The following is a 23,455-nucleotide window of genomic DNA, read 5'->3' as shown; positions in this document are numbered from 1 at the left end:
TGGTTAGTTCCCTGAAGGCCTGGGCCAGGTCAGCCCCAGAGAGGGAAAGGGAGGGAGAGGCCCCCTTCTACCGCATCACAGAGGAGGATGAGGAGGATAGAGCTTCCATTGCTTCCAATTCTAGGTCTGTCACTTCAGATGGTGGGAGGAGGGCAGGGGCCTCTACTCAGGAACCACCACTGTCACTTGCAGAGAGACAGCTTGAGGCGCAATTAGCTTTAATAGCTTTGGAGCAGAAGAAACTAGAGTTAGCTAAAGAGCAGTGGGAGGAGAAAAAAGCAAAGAGAAATGGTGGCAGCGACAATGAAGGAGATGTTGAGGTGCCCAGGGGTGGGGGGTTTGATTCCAAGCTTCCCAAGGGAATAGTACCCAGATACATAGAGGGGGACGACATTGACAAATGGCTAACTGCATTTGAAAGGGCCCTTGAGATGTGGGGGGCCCACCCCAAGCAGTGGGGTTCACTCTTGTGGGAACTGATTCCAGTAGCTGGGAGGGATAGGCTCTTGACCCTGCAGGGAGAGGAGGCTAAATCCTACACCCACATGAGGAGATGCTTAGTTGAGAAATTTGGTTTGACCCCAGAACAGTACAGGGTGAAGTTCAGAGACACCCAGAAAGTGAGTACACAGTCTTGGGTGGATTTTTTGGACACCTCAGAGAGGGCACTAGAGGGCTGGATTGTTGGTAATCAAGTGAGCACATATGACGGATTGTATAGTTTGTTTTTGAAGGAACACATTTTGACTCATTGTGTACAGGAGAGGTTACGCCAGTATCTAGTAGACTCTAAGCTGTCTAGTCCTAGGGAACTAGTCAAGGCAGCTGATGAGTGGGCCAGAACCAGGGTTTCCAATCAGCACCAGGGGGGCGACCAGAAGAAAGGAGGACAGGTCCCTTCCCAGGGGAAAGCCCAGGGGAAAGAAGCTCAAAAACAGAAGGAGTCCTCCACAGACCCACAAAAACCTGAGAAAGGAGGGGGGGCCCGAGCCAATCCAACTTCAAGGGGAGGGGGTATCAGGGAAAGAAGATTAGGTTCTTTGATCCCTCAAAGGTGGGAAAGTGCTATGACTGTGGTCAGCCAGGGCACAAGAGAGGAGATGCTGTCTGCACAAAGAAGCCCTCCACTGTTGGGCAGTCCCCAGGGATTGCTAGTATAAGTGTGGGGGTAGATAGTGCCCCAGAGAGGGGTAGGGAAGTGGCAGAAGCAACTTTAGTATCCTTTGGTGGGGTGGATCTTGCAACCCTAGCCACATTACCTCCAAGCATGGACAAGTACAGGCAGAGGCTTAACATCAATGGGACGGAGGTTGAGGCTCTGAGAGACACAGGAGCCAGTGTGACTATGGTGAGAGATACACTGGTGTCTCAAGAGCAAATGCTACCTGGTGAGTTTCACCAGGTGACCTATGCAGACAGCAGGACCAAACTCCATCCAATGGCTAAGGTGGATTTAGAGTGGGGAGGTGTGACAGGCCCTAAGAAAGTAGCTGTGTCACCTGCCCTGCCAGTACAGTGTTTACTGGGAAATGATCTTGAAGCATCTGAGTGGTCAGAAGTGGAGAGAGGGCTCCATATGAGAATATTGGAGCTCCCTGAGTGGGTATGTGCTGTGACCCGGTCACAGACTGCTCAGAAGGAAAATGCTGGACACTTGGACCCTGGAACAAAGGGCCAAGCCTCCATGGACAAGGGTGCTGGGTCTGGGGAGTCAGCCCAGGGAACTCCAGAACTACAGGAGGAATCTGACCCTGATGGGAAGGATATAACCTCTGACAATGGGACTCCATCCCTACCAGATCTGTCAGGCTTGGCAGAACTGACAGGAGCCGGTGGACCCTCCAGAGAGGAGTTTTGCCAGGGGCAGAGAGACTGTACCACCCTTGAGGGCTTGAGGCAGATTGCCTTAAAGCAAGAGAAAGGGGATGACAGTGGATTTCACAGGATCTATTGGGAAGATGGTCTGCTCTATACTGAGGCCAGAAACCTCAGGGAGGGTGCCACCAGGAGGTTGGTGGTGCCTCAGAAATACAGAGAGTTCATCCTGACTTTGAGTCACGATATCCCCTTGGCAGGACATTTGGGGCAGAGTAAGACTTGGAACCGGTTGGTGAACCATTTCTATTGGCCTCATATGTCTCAGAAGGTAAAGGAGTTTTGTAGCTCCTGTGTCACCTGTCAGGCCAGTGGCAAGATAGGGGGCAAGCCCAAGGCTCCCTTGATACCACTGCCAGTGTTTGGGACCCCGTTTGAAAGGGTGGAGATGGACATTGTTGGTCCCCTAGAACCACCTACTGCATCAGGGAATAAATATATCTTGGTGGTAGTGGATCATGCCACAAGATATCCTGAGGCAATACCTCTCAGAACAATAGCTGCCCCTGTGGTGGCTAGGGCCCTGCTTGGTGTGTTCACCAGAGTAGGTTTCCCAAAAGAGGTTGTTTCAGATAGGGGCACAAACTTCCTGTCCAGCTATCTGAAGGCGATGTGGGATGAATGTGGTGTTACCTACAAGTTCACCACCCCATATCATCCCCAGACCAATGGTCTGGTGGAGAGGTTTAATAAGACCCTGAAAGGCATTATCAATGGGTTGTCTCACAAACTCAGGAGGAGATGGGATGTTCTCCTTCCATGCCTACTGTTTGCCTACAGGGAGGTCCCACAAAAGGGGGTTGGTTTCAGTCCCTTTGAGTTGTTATTTGGGCATCCTGTGAGGGGGCCATTGTGCCTGCTGAGAGAGTCTTTGGAGAAGCCTCTTAAGGAAGCAAAGGACAATGTGCTTGACTATGTGCTAGGCCTGCGCTCACGCATGGCAGAGTACATGTATAAGGCAAGCAGGAAACTGGAGGCTAGCCAGGAGCTCATGAAGCACTGGTATGATCAGAAGGCTGCAATGCCTGAATATACTCCAGGACAATTGGTATGGGTGTTGGAGCCTGTAGCTCCAAGGGCCCTTCATGACAAGTGGACTGGGCCCTATCCAATCATTGAAAAGAAGGGTGAGGTTACCTATCTGGTAGACCTGAACACCCCCAGAAGCCCTCATAGGGTCCTGCATGTCAATAGATTGAAACCCTACCATGACAGGGCAGACATGACCATGTTATTGGTCACAGATGAGGGAGAAGAGGAGGAAACCGAGCCAGTGCCAGACCTCCTCTCCAGTACTATGCAAGATGGGGCAGTGGAGGGAGTGGTACTCTCTCCCAAACTGACAGACCAACAGCACAGAGACTGCAAGCAGGTGCTGGGGCAGTTTGCTGGTCTGTTCTCTTTGACACCAGGTGTCACTGATTGGTGTGTGCACCACATTGACACTGGTGACAGCCCACCTGTCAAAAATAAACTGTACAGGTTGTCTGACCATGTCAGAGACAGCATTAAGGCTGAGGTAGCAAAGATGCTGGATTTGGGGGTAATTGAGCCCTCTGACAGTCCATGGGCCAGTCCAGTGGTGCTGGTGCCCAAACCTAATCCCCAGGGGGGAAATAAGGATTTAAGGTTCTGCGTGGACTACAGAGGACTGAATGTAGTCACAAAGACTGATGCTCACCCTATACCTAGAGCTGATGAGCTCATTGATAGGTTAGGGGCTGCTAGGTATCTGAGTACATTTGATTTGACCTCAGGATACTGGCAGATTGCCCTCACTGAAGGAGCAAAGGAGAGGTCAGCATTCTCCACATCCGAGGGCCATTACCAGTTCAAAGTAATGCCTTTTGGCTTAAAGAATGCCCCTGCCACCTTCCAAAGGTTGGTGAACAGGGTCCTGTCTGGGTTGGAGCAGTTCAGTGCAGCATATCTGGATGATATAGCTGTGTATAGTTCCACTTGGGAGGATCACTTAAACCACTTGAGGGAAGTGCTTCAGGCCATGCAGCAAGCAGGTCTGACTATTAAGGCCAGCAAGTGCCAGATAGGGCAGAGTTCTGTGGTGTACCTGGGTCACCTTGTAGGTGGAGGCCATGTACAACCTCTCCAGGCCAAGATCCAAACCATTTTGGATTGGACAGCTCCTACAACCCAGACACAGGTCAGGGCCTTCCTTGGTCTGACTGGGTACTATAGAAGATTTGTTCAGAACTATGGGACCATTGTGGCTCCTCTGACTGAACTTACCTCTAAGAAGAGGCCAAAGAAAGTGATTTGGACTCCAGAGTGTCAGAAGACTTTTGACACTCTGAAGGCTGCCATGTGTTCAGCGCCAGTGTTGCTGGCCCCTGACTACACAAAGGAGTTTGTGGTGCAGACTGATGCTTCAGAGCGAGGAATTGGGGCAGTGTTGGCACAGGTAAATGATGAGGGCCTTGATCAGCCAGTTGCCTTCATAAGCAGGCGACTTCTCCCCAGAGAACAAAAATGGAGTGCCATTGAGAGGGAGGCATTTGCTGTGGTCTGGTCCCTGAAAAAACTGAGACCATATCTGTTTGGTACTCACTTTCGTGTTCAGACTGACCACAGGCCTCTCAGGTGGCTCATGCAGATGAGAGGGGAGAATCCCAAGCTTTTGAGATGGTCCATTTCCCTACAGGGGATGGACTTCACAGTGGAACACAGACCTGGGGTTGCACATGCCAATGCAGATGGACTTTCCAGATTTTTCCACTTAGCTGATGAGGACTACCTGGGTGCAGGTTAGTGACCCATCACCTTTCGTTTGGGAGGGGGCCATGTTGCAAAGTCATCTTTTTGCCCTGTTCATCCCCATTTTTTTTTGTTGCTGACTGGTGCTGATGATAACGGACTCTGACTGTGCCCTGGACTCTGTTAACCAGACCCAGGCCAGTGCTATGTTAAAACACATACTTGTAGTAGAGTACACTGGGTATTGGTGTAACCTTTCCGTTGTCCTGACAGACCCTGTAAGTTCCTAGTATATAATGGGCAAGGGTGTACACTCTGCCTATAAGCCCCTATATAATAGGGCATGGAGATTAGCAGCCCAGCAGAAGTTTTGCACTTGCATGTGGGCACTGCTGAAGGTTTTCTGTCATTTTAAAATGCAGCCTGACTCTGCAGACTGCATTTACATGGAAATGGTGTCCCAATTCGACTTTGGTGCTTTGGGCACTTTAAATGTAATGATCTACCTTATTTTCACATATTAGGTACCCCCAGAATCTCCCCTAGGTATCCCAGGGGCGGGGGTCATGTAACCATAAGCAGGGGTCTTATAAAAGAAGTTTTATAAACCCAGGTAAGGGAAAACTGACCATTTTATTTTCCCCCACTATAGATACTTGCCTTCATAAGCTATCATTGCTATATGGTATTTTCATGGTAAAAATAGTAAGGAAAAGCGCAGAAAAGTAGTTCAAGGACTTAAAAGATTTGTTTTGATAAATCCAGCAATTGGACATTGGTGAATTTATCACAACTTGTACAGAAAATAAGTTATAAGGCTTTTCTTTCTGTAAGCCAAAATCCAGCCTTCTGACTGTCCCTTTTGATTGGTCAGTGCTAACAGTATTAGCAGAGCTGCTTGATTAAGTGCTAAGTGGCTGTCCAGAGCATATCTGGTGAAGGGCAGCTCAGGGGCTACACAGGAATGCATGAGCAGGGGAAGGGGTAATAAAACATACAAACTCAAAGGAGAGCAAGACAGGAGAAAATGCCAGATCACCTAACCCCCACCTTCTGGACCCCTCAGTCAGATACTAGGGTTAAGGAAGGAATTTGCAGATGTTAGAAGGAGGAGAGCTATGGAAATGAGCCACACTGGAGGATGGTTTAGTCAGCTCTTAGTTTCAGACATCATGGATTTTGGAAAAATGGTGCTTTCTGGGGCAGGAATATGCCACACTTTGCAGGAAGTGGTCATGCATCTGGGCGTCAGGCTGCATTCTATTGGTTGGGCGCCCCCCTTCCTGCTGCCCAAGAGCTGGGAATAAATATGTGAGAGCTGGATAGCCTCTCAGATCTGCTGCTTGAAACTACAAGAGAAAGAAGGACTGCCCTGCTGGAATCTGGATCTGCACCCTTGGCCTGCAGTGAACTGCGCCTGCTGCACAATCTGGTACTACAGCCCTGGGGACAGTGCATTGCTTCAAGAAGGACTCAGGAGTGGACTCCCTGCAGCTACAGGTTAACAGAGCTTCACCTGCATCATCCCCAGCAAAAGTCCCCAGCCTGGAGTGCATCCAGTGGACTTTTAAGGATTTGGCCAGGTGCATTGCAGGAATTGTGGTCCACCTTTCCAAGGACCATCTAGGAGATTCCGGACCCTTGGATTTGTGTTTTGGACCCTCTGTACCTGCAAGGAGGACTTCAGGCGCCGCCTCCTGAAGATTGGAGAAGTTTGGAGAATTTTAGTAAAACTGGCGCTTTGTGTTTCTAAGCACTAGGAAGTGTTTATTCTTTTAAAAATTCATATCACTGGTTCCAAGGACCCACCCGGAGATTCCAGACTTTTGGGTTTGTGTTTTGGACCTTTTGTACCTGCGAGGAAGACTTCAGGAAACACCTCCTGAAGTTTGGAGAATTTTGGTAAAGTTGGCACTTTGTGTTTCTAAGCGCTAGAAAGTGTTTATTCTTTTAAAATTCATATCTCTGGTTCCCTACATTGAATTTTTGTCGTTTTGGTGTCTATGTACTCATAAAAATATAACCTATTTTGATAAATTGGTGTGGGATTTTTATTGTGTGTTGTGTCTCACTTATTTACTGTATTGGTGTTTTTGAATGCTTTACACTCTTGTCTCCTAAGTTAGGCCTGCCTGCTCGGTTATAGCTACCAAGGTTTGAGCAAGGGGCTAATTTACTGGGACCTTTACTGAACCTGTATTTGGTTGGTGGCCTTAGTGCCAGTGGTAGGTTCATAGTTACCACTGCCAGTAACCCACTTTCCAACAGGTGGCTAAGGAGATATTAATTAAAGAGGGATTACTTCATCCCTCCTGAATCCCTCTTTTAGGTGAAGTCAAGGCACTCACTCACGTTATCTGAGATTAATGTAGTAGGGCCACCCGATTGGTCCATATAGTAATTCAAAACAGTTTTTTGTAATTTTAAGGTGCCAGTAATCAGCCCTGCTGGCATTCCAGAATTGTTTTACAAATTAAAGTTTTAGATTGCTTGACCTTACCCAGATGGGTAAGTGAGATCCCCACTCGTTTTTATCAGATACAGTGACTTATTTGTTTGTGTATAGTCCCTAGAATCAAAATGGAAACTGTTGGTGACAGCCATGTCCGAGGCGAATGAAAGACTACATCAATATGAATGCATCTTCCCATGTCAGAACCTTTTGTACCTAAGAGGAAGGAAGACTTTTATTCCCACTATCACCCAGGCTACTGCGATAGCCTTTGAGTGCAGTAGGTGTATTGTGGCAAAGAGTTCAGCTCCTTCCCAGTCCTAGTCTCTTGCAGAATATGCAAGGCTTTTCAACCCCCATTTGACCATGAACGTGTAAAGAGGCTGGGCCCTCAGCTCTCACGTCTGTGGTTATTCTTTGCAGATCCACATTGTCTGATATCCTCTTGGTGGTGAGGAGAATATCCATGTCATCAGGCCCCCAAAATAAAGTTCACGAAGTCCTAGATAAACTGACCAGCTCACTTCTTCTCCTTCCCAAGCCCATACATTCTGGCCATCGGAAACCCTATACCACTGAGATTAACCTTACTTTATTGTTTGTTTTTATGTGTATTTCACGATGCAGTCACAAGTCTGATAAAAGTTGTTCTTTCAGCTCTAACTGCTGTGCCTGCCCATTGTTCCAAATGACCCACAGAGGCTAAACTTCAGGTCATCTGGAAGCTCTTCTATGAGAACTGTATATTCTAACATATCAGTTGCAACTCTTTCTGTATGCCCAAAAGGTTGCTTCCCAACACATGCACTGCCTGAGGAAAAAAGACTCACACCTTGATAAATACCTATGTTTGATGGCATGTGTAGCTGCAGATACACATGCTATGCATAGCTCTTCCTACATCTAGTGTTTGGCTCGGAGGGTTACAAGTTGTTTTTCTTCGAAGAAGTCTTTTCAGAGTCACAGGATCGAGTGATTCCTCCTCTCGGTTAAAGTGTGCATGGGCATCGACTTGTTAGATTGTTTTCTTTCCGCTGTCAAGTTCGGACGTGTTTCCTCTCGCTCCAAGATTTCGAATCGGAAAACCTTCGGAAACCAATTTAATTGTTGGTATTGTTTTGTTCACGTTTTCCATCTAGCATTGAACCGATAGTACTGTCGGAATCTAGACTTTGCCCCTGTTGATCGTTTCGATCCAAGAAGACCTTAAGAGATCACAGAGCCCGAAGATTAGAAATGGCATGGAAAAGTACAGAACATCTCCACGTCATGGAAGAAGAACAGGTGCAGACAGCAGTCTCCATCCGAGATACCGACTCCGAGCAAGAATCAGAAGAAGATAGGCCTATCATTGCTGGCCAGCATGTGAGTACGTCTGCCCCTATGCCAATATATAAAAAAAACACCGAAGGCCTTGGGTACACCAGTGCCGGAAAGCCATGGTGTGGCCCACAAAAAGACTGCCGTCGACTGACCTTCGGGTTCAGGGCCCGAAAAAGGCCACTCCTCCGTCCACTTCGGAGTCGAGCAAGTCGGATAAAAGTTCCACTTCGGACTTCAGTAAGCGTCCTCACTCCTCGGAGTCGAAGATTCGACACCCGGCTTCGGAGCCGAAACAGCCAATTTCATTTTTCGGACCAAAAAAGATTCAGACTTCGGAACCAAAAAGATCCTCATACACAGAGGAACAAGGACTTTCGAGCACACTTAAACAAATCTCGACGCCGATGCAGGAATCTTACAAGCCTTCTGATGAGGACACTGAGATTCAGCCAATATTGGAGGTTATGGATGAAACACAATCTAGGTTCCAAATACATAAAGAAACTGGCAGAATTATTACTGCACCTCCTTTAAAAACTAAAAGAAAGCTGTTTTTTCAAGAGGAATTAGACTTAGGCAAAAGTTCAAAAACAAAAGCAGAAATCAGCACCTGTCCCTACTTCTCCTCATTCTCCACAGCTTTCTTTTTCACCTCCACACAATAGTCCACCACCATTGCCTTCTCCAACACACTCACATTACTCTCATGGAGATACGGTGGATCCTTGGGATCTATATGACCCAGATCCTATTCCGGATAATGATCCTGACCTATACCCTTCCAAGCCTTCTCCACCAGAGGATACTAATGCCTACACTCAATTAGTTTCTAGAGCAGCTGCTTATCATGGGGTGCTTATGCACACTGAGCCTCTAGAGGAGGACTTCTTATTCAACACTCTGTCTTCCACTCACTCTAGATACCAGTGCCACCTCTTGTTACCTGGAATGGTCAAACATGCTGACCAATGTTTTAGTGAGCCAGTCAAAGCTAGAGTAATTACTCCCAGAATTGTCAAAAAATACAAACCTGCTCCTACAGACCCAGACTACATCACACATCAAGTTCCTCCAGACTCAGTAGTGGTGAGTGTGGCTAGGAAAAGAGCTAACAGCCAATCATCAGGGGATGCTCCTTCACCTGATAAGGAGAGTAGAAAGTTTGATGCTGCTGGCAAGAGAGTAGTCACGCAAACGGCTAACCGATGGCGAATTGCAAATTCGCAAGCACTTCTTGCCAGATATGATAGAGCCCACTGGGATGAGATGCAAGAATCTATACAGCACCTCCCATAAGAGCATCAAAAGAGAGCACAATAGGTTGTAGAAGAGGGACAGGCCATAAGTAACAACCAGATAAGGTCTGCCCTCGATGCTGCTGAGACAGCTGCAAGGATTGTTAATACTGCCATTACAATAAGAAGGCATGCATGGTTACACTTGTCTGGTTTTAAATCAGAAATTTAACAGGCAGTACTTAACATGCCTTTTGATAAAAACACTTTTGGGCCTGAACGTAGATAACACTATTGAAAAACTAAGAAAAGACTCTGATACTGCCAAAGCAATGGGAGCATTATATATCACACCATATAGAGGCTCCTTTCGCAGGTCACAGTTTAGAGGAGGATTCAAACCACAATCCTCTGAAGCTTCTACCTCCCAGGCAAAGCAGGGACAGCAGCAGCAACAATATCAAAGAGGGTGGTTTAGAGGGTCCTGCAGAGGACAATATTTCAGAAACAAAGGCAAGTTCCAAGCCTCAAAACAAGCCACTACTCCATCCAAACAGTGACTTCTTTCCTATACCCTCCACCACACACATCTCTTGTGGGGGGAAGACTACAGCAGTTCCACTCTCATTGGCGAAATATCACCACAGACTATTGGGTGTTATCAATTATCCGCAATGGCTATTGCCTAGAATTAGTCTCCACCCCTCCAAACATTCCATAATGTTACCACCAACTGTCCCCAGAACACAACGTCCTGTTGCAACAGGAGGTACAATCCCTACTAATAAAACAAGCAATAGAATTGGTCCCACAGTCTCAGCAAGGAACAGGAGTATACTCACTATACTTCCTCATTCCCAACAAAGATGGCACTCTAAGGCCTATCCTAGTCCTCCGGCCTCTCAATCTATACATTCAGTCAGAACATTTTCACATGGTTCTCTGAAGGATGTCATTCCACTACTACAAAAACAAGATTACAGGACTGCTTTAGACCTCAAAGATGCGTATTTCCATATACCCATCCATCCAGCTCACAGAAAATACCTCAGGTTCATCATAACAGGAAAACATTACCAGTTCAAAGTTTTTCCGTTCGGCATAACACCAGCTCCAAAAGTGTTCACAAAATGTCTAGCAGTAGTAGCAGCCTACTTAAGAAGACAACACATTCACTTCTTTCCATATCTGGACGATTGGCTAATAAAACTAAGCAATTTTACACAATGCCAACAACACACTCAGTATGTAATAGAAACCCTGCATACACTAGGGTTCACTGTAAATTATCAGAAATCACACCTTCAACCAGCACAGGTACAAAACAGGTACAACCTTACCTAGGTGCTATTCTAAATACGCAAAAAGCCCTATCATATCCAAACACACAAAGGATACAGGCTTTTCTAAAATCTCATCACACATATACAACCAAATCAACAATACACTGTAAGATTTATCATTAAAATTCTAGGGATGATGGCATCTTGCATAGCCATAGTTCCACATGCCAGACTAAACATGAGGCCTTTATAACAATGCCTCTCATTACAATGGTCTTAGGCACACGGCCAACTTCAAGATCTAGTGTTGATGGACCGCCAAACGCACACATCCCTTAAATGGTGGAAGCTCAGCAATCAAATGAAGGGGCGGTCATTTCAAGACCCAGTGCCTCAGACCATAATAACAACAGATGCATCCATGATAGGTTGTGGAGCTCATCTCAACAAGCATACCATTCAGGGGGAATGGGATCCCAAACAGAAACAACTACACATAAACCACCTAGAGTGATTGGCAGTGTTTCTTGCCCTAAAAGCTTTTCAACCCCTTCTCAAACAGAAGACTGTCCTGATAAAAACTGACAACATGACAACCATGTATTACCTCAAAACAGGGCGGGACACATTCATATCAACTGTTTCTGCTAGTCCAGACAATATGGAAATGGGCAATTCACAATCACATTAATCTATTAGCAGAATACATTCCAGGAATAGACAATTGTTTAGCGGATCTCCTAAGCAGGAATCACCAACAACCTTACGAATGGGAGATTCACTCCCAAGTACTTCAAAAGTACTTTCAAAAGTGAGGAACACCAGAAATAGATCTATTCGCAACAAGCGAAAACGCAAAATGCCAAAACCTCACATCCAGACACCCACATCCAATATACAAGGGCAATGCTGTATGGATCAATTGGTCAGGGATATCTGCTTACGCTTTTCCCCCTCTCCCACTCCTTCCCTTTCTGGTCAGCAAACTACGTCAGACATCTCTCACCATGATTCCCATAGCCCTAACATGGGCCCGTCAACATTGGTACACAACACTCCTAGACCTGTCTGTAGTACCTCATTCCAAACTCCCAAACAGACCAGATTTGTTAACACAGAACAAAGGTCAAATCAGGCACCAAAACCCCAGTGCTCTCAATTTAGAAATTTTGTTCCTCAAGTTTAGAATTTGATTACCTAAAACATCCATCAGAATGTATGGAAGTGATTAAGCAGGCACGTAAACCTACTAGACAATGTTATGCTAACAAATGGAAAAGATTTGTCTACTACTGTCAATGAAAAAAACACTGATCCTCTTACAGCATCTATACAAGATACTGTATGCTACTTACTTCATTTGCAAAAATCAAATTTAGCTTTCTCATCCATCAAAATCCACCTTACTCTAATATCTGCGTATTTACAAACTATTCAACACACTTTTCTATTCAGAGTTCCTGTTATTAAAGCCTTCATGGAAGGCTTAAAACACATTATTCCACCTAGAACACCAACTGTTCCTTCTTGGAATTTAAATATTGTACTTACCAGACTCATGGGCCCACCTTTTGAACCCATGCATGCTTGTCAAATTCAATTTTTAACATGGAAGGTTGCCTTCCTTGTAGCTATTACTTCTTTACAAAGAGTTAGTGAAATACAAGCGTTTACTCTTGAGGAACCTTTTTTCCAAGTACACAAACATAAAGGTGTGCTTTGGACAAATCCAACATTTCTACAAAAAGTAGTGTCTCCTTTTCACATCAACCGAACAGTGGAATTTCCAGTCTTCTTTCCACACCCAGACTCAGTTGCAGAAAGAGCTCTTCATGCTCAAGATCTCAAAAGAGCTCTTATATACTATATAGACAGAACTAAAGGTTTTAGAAAAACAAAACAACTTTTCGTTGCTTTTCAACAACCACATAAAGGCAATCCTATATCTAAACAAAGCTTAGCAAGATGGATTGTAAGATGCATACAAACATGCTACATCAAAGCAAAAAGACATCTTTTCATCACTCCTACAGTACATTCTACAAGGAAGAAAGGCGCATCAATAGCATTTTTAGGAAACATACCAATGGCTGATATATGTAAAGCAGCCACAGGGTCTACTCCTCATACATTTACAAAACACTGTTGTATTGATGTTTTCTCACAGCAACAGAATACTGTAGGCCAGGCTGCCTTAAGAACACTAACAGCTTCAACTCCTACACGCCAGCCATCGCTGTTTTTTGGGAGAACTAACTACTTTATAGTCTATGCATAGCATGTGTATCTGCTGCTACAATGCCATTGAACGGAAAATGTCACTTACCCAGTGTACATCTGTTTCGTGGCATGTAGTGCTGCAGATTCACATGCACCCTCCCTCCTACCCGAAAGCCTGTAGTCGTTTAAGTTTACCATTTGTACATATGTAGATACATTTACATTTGCATAGACATCTCTTTATATTCTATACTCTATCACTCCTTCCTTCACCCTTTGCGGGAAAAGAATTTAACAGTGGAATCGATGCCCATGTGCACTGTAACCGAGTGGAGGAGTCACTCGATCCCGTGACTCTGAAAACACTTCTTCGAAGAAAAACAACTTGTAACACTCCTAGCCCAACACTAGATGTCGGAAGAGCTATGCATAGCATGTGAATCTGCAGCACTACATGCCAAGAACAGATGTACACTGGGTAAGTGACATTTTCCATTTTGTGACATCCTAGTATTCGGAGAACATTTTGCAATGTATCACAGGAGGGCTCCCAGTTCCGCTGTACTTCTGCTGCCAGTCATTCTGACTGCTAAATGTATAAATATAGGCAACTTTACGATCTCTGTTGAGACTCAACTCATGGAATTCCCTCTTGAATATTCAGTGCCTGTCCATTCCACTGACTCCTGCATGAGAAATAAGAGGTCAAATGAATCTGTATTCAGTTGGTGAGGTCTTGTTCGTAGTTTCATTGTCACAACTCTATTGCCATTACACATAGGTGTTACTTGGTGTGTCTTGTGTGTAATAAATAAACATAAAGAATAGTTTAGTAGGTAAAGGATTCTGTAAGCGACAAAGGCTGCGTGCAAGGCACTAACCCTGCAGTATCGGTTGTTCTTGGAAGAAGACGTTGGTCCTTCAGATTTGTCTGAACCAAAAATGTGACACAACCAGTGAATAAGCAGATTATGGGAAGAGTTTATTGTACTTCACTTGTGGAAGTAGTGCAAATGAGCTTTTTAATGGAGTACCACTGATTAAGAGTTTCATTGATATTGACCAGTGACAGGATACCTTGCCTGTGCTAAGGGTCAACAGACACAGAAACACCTTTCTGATGGATACATCTAACTGCAGATTCCTTATGTTTCAATATTTGCCAGTTGCCAGATTGGATCTGTCGATTCTTTGTAGTCGTGCTCTTCTGCACTAGTAGGTGAAGTTGTATGGCTCCATGTTGGATCCATATTTCCTAGGAAATGAGGGAGCAGAGTTGCATATGTGTCACCCCGCACGCTGACATCTTTTCCTTTCTTTCTATGCCTTCTGACACAGAGCCCGAGCTCTGCTCCCAAATTTGTTGGGACTCCTGACGACTTCCAAACTTTCACAATGTGTTAAGGAACAATGTCCTCACCAAAATCGACAGGATTCAAGCTGTGTCATGACTTCAGGAAAGAGACATCAGTCTTAGATTAATTTGAGGTTTATCTTTGGTGCCTAGGCTCGGGACACAACTCTCTAAGTCTGGCCATGACCCAGTCACAGCGGCATTTCTCAACTGTTCCACTTCCCTCTCAAAGTCCTCCAGATAGTCCAAGTCCAAATGCAAGCATAAGAAAATGAAGAGGGACTGTACCCCGTCCTGCTGCTCTAACTCCCAAGAAGACGCACATGTGTCAAGTTGTGAGCTGCAATCAGTCAAGGTCACAAGGGCACTGAGCCAATTCCTCAGCTGATCCCAAAGAGCCCCGAGTTTCCTGGGTTGTTGTTGTTGAGATGGAGCCCTTCAAATAAGCCATGTTGAAAATATTCAGTGAGTTTCTGGCTCTTCTGGCACACCTATTGGCCTCCCGGAACTGCAGGGGCCTCCATTCAGGTTACTGCTGGCAGGTCTCTCCCCAGTGCCTTCCTGTAACATTGGGAGCTGTAATTGGGCCCATACCAACAGTGGAACATACTTCCACATCAGTTCCACAGTAAGTGCTGGTTCCTGCCACTTTTACACCTTTGCAGATGCCCTAGGTCCAGAGGCTGTTCAAGTGCCTGTGTTGAACACTGACCAACTTTGGTCCAAGTGAGCACAGCCAATGTTGTGCTATGAAATTACAAAATTGCAACCGGTTGTCATGCAGTCTAACTCTAACTTTGTGCCTCTACCACATTGCAGCTATCAGCAGATGCTCCCTTATCTTTTTGTTACTGATTCTGAACCTGTGCCAGAACAGGGCCCAGCCCAGGATGTTGAGGATGCTTGTGGTGAGGGTGTAGCTTGTCCCCCTCTCATTACTCTGATGATGCCTTATATCTTGATTTTCAAAATGCCAATGGGCCCGACACCTCACAAATGAAGGAGAGTAGTAATTGAGAGGGTAGCCGAGGTTTTCGAGTAATAGATGCCCTCAATTTAAACTAAAACAAATGTTTTTAATGGAAATTCTGCAACCCAGGCCATCAACCCTGAGCCCTTACATCTTTTGAATGATGCCTTAACACATACTCGTCTGGCTACTTGGTTGAAACCATGTTCTTAGGGTAGGTGGCCAGACGTCATAGACTGGTGCCTGGTGAACTGGGTTTTCTCACAATACACCCTACTCCAAAAAGCCTTTTTTGCACAGGCCTTGACTAGTGCCAGCATCTGAAGCTGGAGATGTTCCATTGAATGTAGACAAGAAGTAGTGTGTAGGCTGGAGAAACAGTTTACAAACAAACCATATGTTATGACTGAATGTCGCAGTTTTTCTAAGATGAAACAATATGGTGATGAATCTGTTGAGGAATATGTGGCAGCATTAAGAGTTTTGGCATCAAACTGCAAATTTGGTGCCATCGTTGACACCTATATTAGAGACCAATTTGTTTTTAATTGTGAATAGGAGAAAATTCAAGAGCAATTACTGGCATGTTGTAATCCCACAGAGGTATTGGATGTTGCTAAGGGAATAGAGAGGTCCATGAGATCAGCAAAAGTTATAGCAAAGGAAGCTGTGTTCTCAACTGTGTCTGTCTGTGCGGTTCAAAGCAAGGTGGTTCCAGCTAAAAATGTTAGAAAAAAAAACAATTTAGGAGTTTAAGGTGTGGTTTCAAAACTCATATCAGTAATAATCCCAATTATCCTGGTGTAAATATGAAATATATTAGTTGTAACAAGGTTGGATGTTTTCGGAGTGTTTTTTAAAATAGTAAGCAGTAATACTATAAAAGTTAAAGCTATGGGAGGTGCGGAACAATGTTTCGACAACATGGCGCATACACTTGTTAATTCAAATATAAACTCTAATACTTATGCTGTTCATAATAGTTTTAAAGCACCTCTGGGTCTATTTAAAATTGTAAGTGTGTCTGTGGTTATGGCTGACTCAGGTTTGCCAATTACTGTTATGCCATAACTGACTTTTAAAGAAAAATGGAAAGGGAAGACTGTGAGTGAGACTGATGTTTATTCTAAAGTGTTTGGTCATTTTGATATTGAAATATTAGGATTTTATGACAGCCTAGAAATTTAGGAACTGATCATACATGAGATCATGAGGTAGAGTCATTGTGGTTTGGTATGATTTGGGTAGGTGTGGCATTGTGTTGAGTCCTGCAACTGATTGCCCTGTTGCCTTGAGAGACATGCCTGTTTACCATATTGATGCGAAAGGTGTTAGCGTACAGGATGTAATTAATAAGCATAAGATGGTTTCTTCAAGAGTGCAGCAATGTAAAAGGTTTCATACATGAGATCAAACTTAAAAAATGTGCCATTTCAGTGCAAGATAGGGTTAGAGTGGTATTACTTAGTGTGCTTCAGGGGTTAAAAAACACCTTGATTTGTTATGTCATAAGGGCATTATTGAACCAACAATTTTATCACATTGGCATGGACTTTTGGTCTGAGTCCACTCCACAGAATGGTCAGATTGGGAAGATACTGCTTTGATATCTGGTATAAGGTGAGAATTCTGCGGTTAAGAGTATCCAGTAGAAAAATAAGTTACTTACCTTTGGTAATGCTCTTTCTGTTTGATACTCTGTCTTGTTACAGATTAATCACTGCCCTCCCACCTCCTTGTTAAGGAGAGTGCCCTTTTTATACCAAAAAAAGTCTCAGGTTAGTATTCAGCTTTCATGCTCTGCGGCTGAGGGCACTCAAAAGGAGAAGACAAGAAACTGATGACAGTTTGCAGAGGTAGCCCATACATGTGGTCGTCTCTTCCAGAGCACTAAGCAGCCAGCGCGCAGCCGCACAACACCACTTGGCAGCACGCGGGAGCACTGCTACACAAAGGTGCATTTGCATGTCGTTGACGTGTTGTTCAGAGAGAGCATTCTCTCATGAAAGATGTGGATATGTTGGCAGCACAAAATATCAAAAGTAAGGGGAGCACTGCAACAGACACAACAGTCATAAGCAATGTAGGTCGCATCCACTGGATACAATCACAAATCGCCTCATACCGCCAAGTTGTAACCGCCGTTGCGGCCGTGCGACGGGTGCAGTTGCACCCGTCGCGCTTTTCACTGTCTGCAGAGCAGACAGAGAAAAGCCGCATGGGGCCCTGTAAGGGCCCCGCGCCTCCCCATACCGCCAGGTTCACACCGCCAGGAAAAGGCTGGCGGTAGGGGGACTCGTAATCCCCTGGGCAGCGCTGCTAGCAGCGCTGCCCTGGCGGATTACTACCGCCGGGGCCATTGTGGCGGGAAACCGCCGGCCCCGGCGGTGCCACCACGGCGCTTCCGCCGTTGTCGTAATGACCATGGAAGAACTGCCAGCCTGTTGGCGGTGCTTCCGTCATTTCAGCTCTGCCGGTCCTGTACCGCCAGTGTTGAAATGACCCCCATAGCTAGTTTCAAGGTTCTGAAACCTCTCACATTTCACCACCTTTTACCAAAGCACGGAAGGTCTTGTGATTGTAAAGTTGAGCGTTTTGCTCTTGGATACAGAAGATATCTGAAACATTGGGAGAGCTGTCCCAGAGTCACGTAAAAAATACATCAGACATGTTATTAACCCTTGAGCTACCACAGGCGACAATGTGCGTTTGCTCCCTGGGGAACAGCTTTGTGCGCGCATCATGCAAGCTTTGAAAATAAAGAGGCACTCATAAAAGGACCGATGTTTTCAAGACAATATAACGTCATTGAAAAATATCTGCTGAGTGTGCATAACATTTGAATTCATAATTATTTGGTAGAGATGCCCGTCGTATTTTCTGCCCATTGACCGAGCTAATCTCGAGCTCATGATGATAATGTGAATCTCGAAGATGGTGCTACAGTGTCACAATATAATGGAACCCTGCTGCAGGTTTATGGGCACTGCTTAATTTGTGCTTGTGGTTTCCGGTGCGGGGCACCAGCAATTATCTTTCTGCCTTAAGCATTTACTGCGAGCAAAAGACACATATGGGAAAGACGGAGGGAGAGAAAGACGAAAAATCGTCGTAATGGGAGAAAGCAGAAAGCTGCAGGAGTGAGCTGAAGGGGCAGGGAGTGGCTGTAGATCGATTGAAGAGGCCTGAGATGGCTTCAGAATTACACTGCCTCAGTATTCCATGCTCGCACATTTAATTGCAGCAGCCACATGTTTAACAGGAGGGCTTTGGGCACCTGCACGTTTTTGTTTACAAATTAAGCACTGTATGTGGGAGCCATGAAAAGATATCTGGGTGAAATGAAATTATGCCAATGGAGACCTGATTACACTGTCAAAACAAGATGAGTAATGTCAATTCGATACAACTGAAGCATCGGGAAACATTGCAGAGACAAAAGAAAGAAATATATTATACTTCTCTTCATATTGTCTTGTAGGATTCTTGGCCACATCCCTGGAGAGTGTGTGCATGTGTGAATGAATGCGGGGGTAGGAGGAATAGTTTGGAGAAGGAGAAAGAGAGAGAGAAGGAGAGAGAAAAGGAGCGGGGGTGGGGGGAGAGAGAAAGAGAGAGGCTTAGGTGCCCGAAAGTGGGCAATGTTTGTTGGTGCTGGATTGTTGGCAGGCATTAACAGATGTCCTTCTTGTTGTGGCCGTGTGTATGTGTTTGTATGGGAGCACGTCCAAGTGCCTAGAGTGTGTTCATGCGTTTGTGTGTGAGGACATACGTGTAGCTCCACGTATATGGCCATAGTACCAATAAGCCGATGTTAATCATCTATTGGTGTTTGATTAAATACTGTGAACGTGTGAGAGTGTAATATTTATGTAGTATACATTCGCATGTGGGTGGGTGACGTGGCAGTGTTTATGTAGTGCCCTGCTGAATGTACGGGTCGCTGTAGAATGCAATGTGATGGTTCCTTTACTGTACTTTTTATTTCTGAGGTACTTATGCTAAAGGTCACCAATGTTGTCGATAGCCTGTCGCGTGCTGCAAGACTAGGCCGACGACGACGGTCACCCATCGCGGGGGATTGCTTTTATCACGCCTGCAAAATGCAAATCTGTAAGATGTGATAAATAGCAGCTCTTGCTAAATTACCAGTGATAGGCAATGAGGTGAAACAGAGCATTGGAATTGTATGAGAAGGAGGCGGTGAAGGAGTGGGGGCAGAGGTGTGATAGGATAGTGGAAAAAACTGCGCTACCACCTTTACATCTGAAATGTCAAGACAGGGGTGACAAAGACGACGGAGAAACAAAAAAAAACAAGCATTTGCAATGCAAAGGGTCCCACAGTTCTCCGAGTTAGAGCTATTAGCAGTTTTAAACTCCCAACCGGACTTTTCCTGCCTCATTACATAGAAAAAAGAGTGTGATCGCGCTGCTACAGTTCACTCGTAGTGAAACCTATTGGCAAAAGTGCAATTATCTACGTAACTGGCAAAAGGGAAATTAACTATGTAACAGGGTCAGTGTCATACAAAGCGCTCGACTTCTGCCAAGCTGTGAAAAAAGAGAAAAAGTAGTCCACAAACCGTACGGAAAACAGCGAGCCTTGTACGTTTTCAGTACTTGGTCGCTGCGCTCGAGGAAGGCTAACCACCGGAAAAGGCATGACATATGCATGCCTTCCACTAATGAAAGCAAGCAGATTTTAAAAGGCAACTTCATGAACCAATGAAAGACACTAACATGACATGGACGGGGCTCCGAGCCCTTTTCTAGCTACTACAGCGTCTCGCAAGCGATACGCATGCGCAAGCGCATGCTAGTGCAGGCTCGACCTTAAAAAGAAAAACCATTTAACGATCTCCTCATCGTGGTCGCCTCCGCCGCCCTCTCCTGCCTCCTCGCTCCTCTTTATCTGCTGTCCCAGCATTCACTGGGACATCAGCACAGCCTCCCCACTAATCCAGGTGCTGCTTACATGCTAAACATAGCATGTAAGCAGCATCAGGATTGGTCAGAACGGCTCCGACTGCCACTCAGACTCAACCCTGGGGCCTGTGCAGTTTCTCCACCCCAAGAAACTTAAGTGCGCATGTGTGATTGGCTAGCCTGAGACAGCCAGCCAAACACAAATGCGCACTTAGCACTCATCCCACCTCCCATGACCCAGCCCCACGTCTCCCTGCACTGCTGATGGCTGAGCCAGCAGATGAAAATAAAAATGATAGCAAGCTATCATTTTATTTTTCATCTGCTACCTCAGCCGGGGGGTGGGCAGAGGCTCCTCCGCCATTGCGGAGGAGCCGTCCCGGCACTAATGGCTATGTAATATGCATATCAACAGCTTCTCCATCACTTATGCAACAAATGACAAGTCTCTGGGCTTTTATTTCGACTGCTGCCTCTCTTTGAAGGAGTACAGAAAAATAAATGCACAGACAAGGTGTTACAATATCATCCTTCTGCACGTGATCAGGTTCTTCATCATATACACACCTTCTGATCCTCAGGGCAAGCTTGTGCCCTGCTTTTGTTCACAGAGTGTCACATAGTCTCCCTGATTCTGCCAGTCCCCTCTAAAAGCTGTGTTCCATGCTCCTGCCCACCTAACACCCACAGGCAGAGATTGTTGACCCACACACAGAGATCTCCACTAGATTCTCAATGGAAAACATTCCTAGTAAACAGAGCTGCAAACGCAAGGCACTTGGATCTACCCTCCCCTGGGAAACCCTCTCCAGAGACAGGTCACCGGGAAACCAGAAGTTTCTCGTACACAACCTGTGCAATGCCAGCATTACAGGAGAGTAGACGATCACTCACATCGTTATCAAATGCTAGATTCTTGCTAGATTCACGAAAGACACTCTGTTCTGTAATCTAGCATTACTTCTGGCGTAACTGATATATCTGGTTGTTTGTAGAGCACCCCGTTATGTACATGGCTACATTAACCAACACGTACAAAATAAAAAATAATACATTCATAAATGCAAAGCCTGTGCTCCTCTTGAAAGGCACTGTTCCCAAAGACTTTTTCTGTGCCCAGATGGAGTATTCTACTCGATATTCCATAGTAAATTGGGAATAAAACACATCCATTCATAGAAAAAGAAATATTTGAGAACTGGTCCACGAGGAGCAGCAGGAAACTGTGCACCTGGATGAAGTATTTCAACAAGCCTTTTCAGAATATGTTGAGGGGAAATCTGTTCCAGTAGTGGGCATTAGGGTGGGAAACTACTGCATCTCCCCCAGTATGGGAGGGCACACACTGGTGATTTGCAATGTGCAGCTCAGGAGTCCAGCCTCCAAAACTGTCTCTAGCAGCTCATTGTGTTCGCTTAACACAATGCTGATTAGGACAAATACACAGACAAAACACTACAAGCATGTTATATCATTAAACAATGTATAACTCACCAAGGGTGACTTTCAGTTGAAGTATATAGAGTCTGCGCACATGGATGCTGCACAATGTACGCATGCAGAATGCTACCAAGGACAAGTCAAGGAAACGAATGAATGACTGACTTTCCAGAATATAGGAATGAACTGAGAGTTGTTTGTGCTAGAAAATACTTTAAGAAGTTGGTATATTTCTGCATATCTGTTCTCTGCTCGAGGAACTGCGAATCACCAAAACTTTGCATCAGATTTCCCAAAAATAAGTTTCCTTGTTGCTGATTTGCCAGCCTGTGTTCGGCCCCTTCGGCACCTTGTTTGGAGACTGCTTCCAGAAATGAGCATGTACCATATGTCAATGATCCTCCTTGTTCAGACCAATAATAGTGGTTTGCAGGTGTTACTCTGCCCACTCAGGAAACTGTTTGCGATGTTAAATTTTGTGGCAGATTATAAAACACCCAAAATGAAAAAATCTAAACTTTCAGCCTGGCACTATAAGTTTGAAAATACACCCACTGATTTTTAAGCCTTATTGTTTATTTATTTATTTGCTTATTTCGACTACAGACACTTGACGGTATCTTAACCCTATAGCTGTGTTTATTTTCACCCTTGCTGGTAACAAGGCCTTCAGCCTGTGTGATAAGTTGCACATTATACATTAATGCTCGGTATGGCTTTATTGACACTGTGGTACACAGCAGCAGGTGATTTAGAAGACCTTACAACCTACCATTGGTGTCAGTTCCCGCCTTCATGGTGGAAGGTACTTTGAGTTGGGGTTAGGACTGGGTAGAGGGTGGTATGATATGAAGGCAGACCATCATAGTAGGAGTTTCATCTAAGGGGTAACATGACTAAAGTAGTTTGATGTCCCCACATGCTGGGAGCTTTTTTCTAGGGCATGGGGTTTGCCATGGCAGCCTCTCTAATGACATGTCTGCTGGTGTCAGGTCCCAGGGAACACATTTCCCTGCACTCTTAATGGAGGCGAGGACAGAGAGAGGGTGGAATGAGTACCTAACAATTTTTGGCAGATGTCAGATTTCCATTACCACCCTCCTCTTAATGTATTCCATACATTTACACATAGGTTTTCCTATAAAAAATCACATCAGAATCAGGATTCATCTGCAGCTGCCCTGCGTAATAGTCTGAAAAACCCAACACGCAGCCAGCGAGAACTAAGCACCTCATAGGTCCCATGAAGCATCAATGCGTGAGGCAACAAAAGGCAGACAGTGACATTCACAAGACAACATGTAACTCAGGTCTCTGTGGTGAGGTAAGAATACATCAAAATCAAGTCACAGTTGATAGATGAATCAACTTTTGCTGCTGCTTGACCAACCATCCATTTCTTGAACTTCCCAGAGGAAAGGCTATTGCTAAGTTTTTCCTGAGAAATGCACATGCATCTCACCATACCTCCTCATGAGGTGAATGTGGGAGCATTAATAATGTTTGTTGCAAAGGCTCCACCAATAACCTGAGGGTGATATTGAACCAGTGTGGATTTGGGGGTGGTGTTTATAAAATCATAGTATCTTAACAGATGCCACCTCTATGGCCACCCAGAGAATGTGTTCCCAAACCTTCTTCAACTATTCCAGAGTCGGTCACT

At 45.2% G+C, this 23,455-nt stretch overlaps 1 protein-coding gene across 7 annotated transcripts in view; it reads left to right on the top strand.

The window, feature by feature from the left end:
- AMPD2 (adenosine monophosphate deaminase 2) overlaps positions 1-23,455 on the top strand; it is a 353,387-nt gene that overhangs the window by 323,423 nt on the left and 6,509 nt on the right. The window lies entirely within an intron of this gene.

This window comes from Pleurodeles waltl, chromosome 6 (genome assembly GCF_031143425.1).
Source record: "Pleurodeles waltl isolate 20211129_DDA chromosome 6, aPleWal1.hap1.20221129, whole genome shotgun sequence".
Lineage (NCBI taxonomy): Eukaryota > Metazoa > Chordata > Amphibia > Caudata > Salamandridae > Pleurodeles > Pleurodeles waltl.
The sequence above is the reverse complement of the archived record's forward strand: the minus strand, read 5'-3'. Positions and strand labels throughout refer to the sequence as shown.